Here is a 3,154-nt window from a genome sequence, read left to right as displayed (position 1 = left end):
CTAAACCCTGTCCTCTTTCTCTGTGATGTCATCTCTAATGGAATCCAGAAAGAACTAAACCCTGTCCCCTTTCTCTGTGATGTCATCTCTAATGGAATCCAGAAAGAACTAAACCCTGTCCTCATAGTACATCAAAAGTTATGGGCAAAAACACAAAACATCCAAATTAACACCAAATTAAATATTTTGTTCCTGATCAAATAAAATTGGAAAACAACCACTTTTTTTGTGCAGTATATTAAATGTACCATTCTTACAAACCACTTAATCAAAATATACATTAGTGTATTGTACATAGGCTGGTCATCTAGGGTTTTGTACCTGTAGACTTTTCATCACCATGGTCCACTATGAAAATGTATGCACTCACTCTGGATAAGAGCATCTACTAAAATGGAAAAAATAGTTAATAGACCATTTCAGTTTTCACGTAGAAATAAGTTGCAAACTGGGCCTTTTACTAGTCCTGTAATAGAGAATAGATTATTTTTCAGCATCCCTCCTAGTAGGACAAGGCTTTCTGAATGTGCACAAGTTAAAAGGTAGCCTTAATTATAGTCATTATATAATAGTCACTATTATGTGACTGAGATGGCTGAGACTAAGAGAGTGGAAGCTATGTGACTAAGATGGCTGAGACTAAGAGAGTGGAAGCTATGTGACTAAGATGGCTGAGACTGAGAGAGTGGAAGCTATGTGACTGAGATGGCTGAGACTGAGAGAGTGGAAGCTATGTGACTAAGATGGCTGAGACTGAGAGAGTGGAAGCTATGTGACTAAGATGGCTGAGACTGAGAGAGTGGAAGTTACTATGTGACTATGATGGCTGAGACTAAGAGAGGGGAAGCTATGTGACTAAGATGGCTGAGACTAAGAGAGTGGAAGCTATGTGACTAAGATGGCTGAGACTGAGAGAGTGGAAGCTATGTGACTGAGATGGCTGAGACTAAGAGAGTGGAAGCTATGTGACTGAGATGGCTGAGACTGAGAGAGTGGAAGCTATGTGACTGAGATGGCTGAGACTGAGAGAGGGGAAGCTATGTGACTGAGATGGCTGAGACTGAGAGAGGGGAAGCTATGTGACTGAGATGGCTGAGACTGAGAGAGTGGAAGCTCTGTGACTAAGATGGCTGAGACTGAGAGAGCGGAAGTTACTATGTGACTATGATGGCTGAGACTAAGAGAGGGGAAGCTATGTGACTGAGATGGCTGAGACTGAGAGAGTGGAAGCTATGTGACTGAGATGGCTGAGACTGAGAGAGTGGAAGCTCTGTGACTGAGATGGCTGAGACTGAGAGAGGGGAAGCTATGTGACTGAGATGGCTGAGACTAAGAGAGTGGAAGTTACTATGTGACTAAGATGGCTGAGACTGAGAGAGGGGAAGCTATGTGACTAAGATGGAACTAAAATGGAGGTTTGTATGAACTGTTATAATAAAACAAAAGAAAATGACTAAAATAGAACTAAAATGACCGTGACAGAAACTAAGACGAATACAATGACTAAAATGGGACTAAGATTAAAATATATTTTAATCATAAAGACTAAATCTACAAATAGGTGACAAAATGAACACTGAAATGATTGTATTGTTCTGTGCCAGAGGAAAAGGTTCAGGAGATGGACCCGAATCTGTTGTGGGTTTTATGTGCGTCGGTGTCGCTGCGTGTGATGATTGTGGCTGTGCATATGCACTTGTGTGTGTTTGTACACATAAGTAGATTGGTTGTTGTTTGAATGGGACTATGCTTTGAGCACAAGACCTCTTGTAGTGTTTTGATGAACAAATGTTTAACACTGAAAATAACAGTATGAAATAAAGCAAATGAACAATGTCTGTCCGGTATTTTCTTGTTCAATATATGGCTGTTTTCTGTATATACACCGAACAAAAAATATAAAACGCAACATGTAAAGTGTTGGTCCCATGTTTCATGAGTTGAAATAAAAAGATCCCAGAAATGTTCCATACACACACAAAAAAGCTTATTTCACTCAAATGTTGTGCACTAATTTGTTTAAACCCCTGTCAGTGAACATTTCTCCATTGCCAAGATAATTCATCCTCCTGACAGGTGTGGCATATCAAGAAGCTGATTAAACAGCATGGTCATTACACAAGTGCACCTTGTGCTGGGAACAGTAAAACGCCACTCTAAAATGTGCAGTTTGGTCACACAACACAATGCCACAGGTGTCTCGAGTTTTGAGGGATGGTGCAATTGGCAGAAATGTCCACCAGAGCTGTTGCCTGATTATTTAATGTTATTTTTTGTCTCCAACGTCGTTTTAGAGAAGTTGGCAGTACGTCCAACCAGCCTTACAAACGCAGACCAGGTGTAACCACGCCAGCCCAGGACCTCAACATCCGGCTTCTTCACCTGCGGCATAGTCTGAGACCAGCTACCCGGACAGTTGATGAAACTGTGGGTTTTCACAACCGAAGAATTTCTGCACAAACTGTCAGAAACCGTCTCAGGGAAGCTCATCTGCGTGCTCGTCGTCCTCACCAGAGTCTTGACTTGACTGCAGTTCAGAGTCATAACTGACTTCAGTGGTCAAATGCTCAGCTTTGATGACCACTGGCACGCTGGAGAAGTGTTCTCTTCACAGATGAATCCCGGTTTCAACTGTACCGGGCAGAAGGCAGACAGCGTGTATATGGCGTCATGTGGGCGAGCAGTTTGCTGATGTCAACGTTGTGAACAGAGTGCCCCATGGTGGCGGTGGGGTTATGGTATTGGGCAGGCATAAGCTACGGACAACGAACACAATTGCATTTTATCGATGGCGATTTTGAATGCACAGAGATACCGTGACGAGATCCTGAGGCCCATTGATGTGCCATTCATCCTCTGCCATCACCTCATGTTTCAGCATGATAATGCCTGGCCCCATGTCACAACGATCTGTACACAATTTCTGGAAGCTGAAAATGTCTCAGTTCTTCCATGGCCTGCATACTCACCAGACATGTCACCCATTGAGCATGTTTGGGATGCTCTGGATCGACGTGTACGACAGCGTGTTCCAGTTCACGCCGATATCCAGCAACTTCGCACAGCCGTTGAAGAGGAGTGAGACAACATTCCACAGGCCACAATCAACAACCTGATCAACTCTATGTGAAGGAGATGTGTCACGCTCCATGAG

At 43.1% G+C, this 3,154-nt stretch overlaps 1 protein-coding gene across 2 annotated transcripts in view; it reads left to right on the top strand.

Moving 5' to 3' along the window:
* Positions 1-1,838, top strand: part of ppp1r13l (protein phosphatase 1, regulatory subunit 13 like) — a 77,827-nt gene extending 75,989 nt beyond the window's left edge. For both annotated transcript variants that reach the window (XM_055895173.1, XM_055895174.1), the window contains exon 14: positions 1-1,838. This exon is cut by the window's left edge and continues 3,200 nt beyond it. The gene's annotated coding sequence lies outside the window, so the exon portion shown is untranslated.
* The last annotated feature ends 1,316 nt before the right edge of the window (positions 1,839-3,154 follow it).

The sequence above is a fragment of the Salvelinus fontinalis genome, chromosome 33, assembly GCF_029448725.1.
Source record: "Salvelinus fontinalis isolate EN_2023a chromosome 33, ASM2944872v1, whole genome shotgun sequence".
NCBI lineage: Eukaryota > Metazoa > Chordata > Actinopteri > Salmoniformes > Salmonidae > Salvelinus > Salvelinus fontinalis.
Note: the sequence above shows the minus strand (reverse complement) of the source record. Positions and strands in the feature narration are given on the sequence as shown.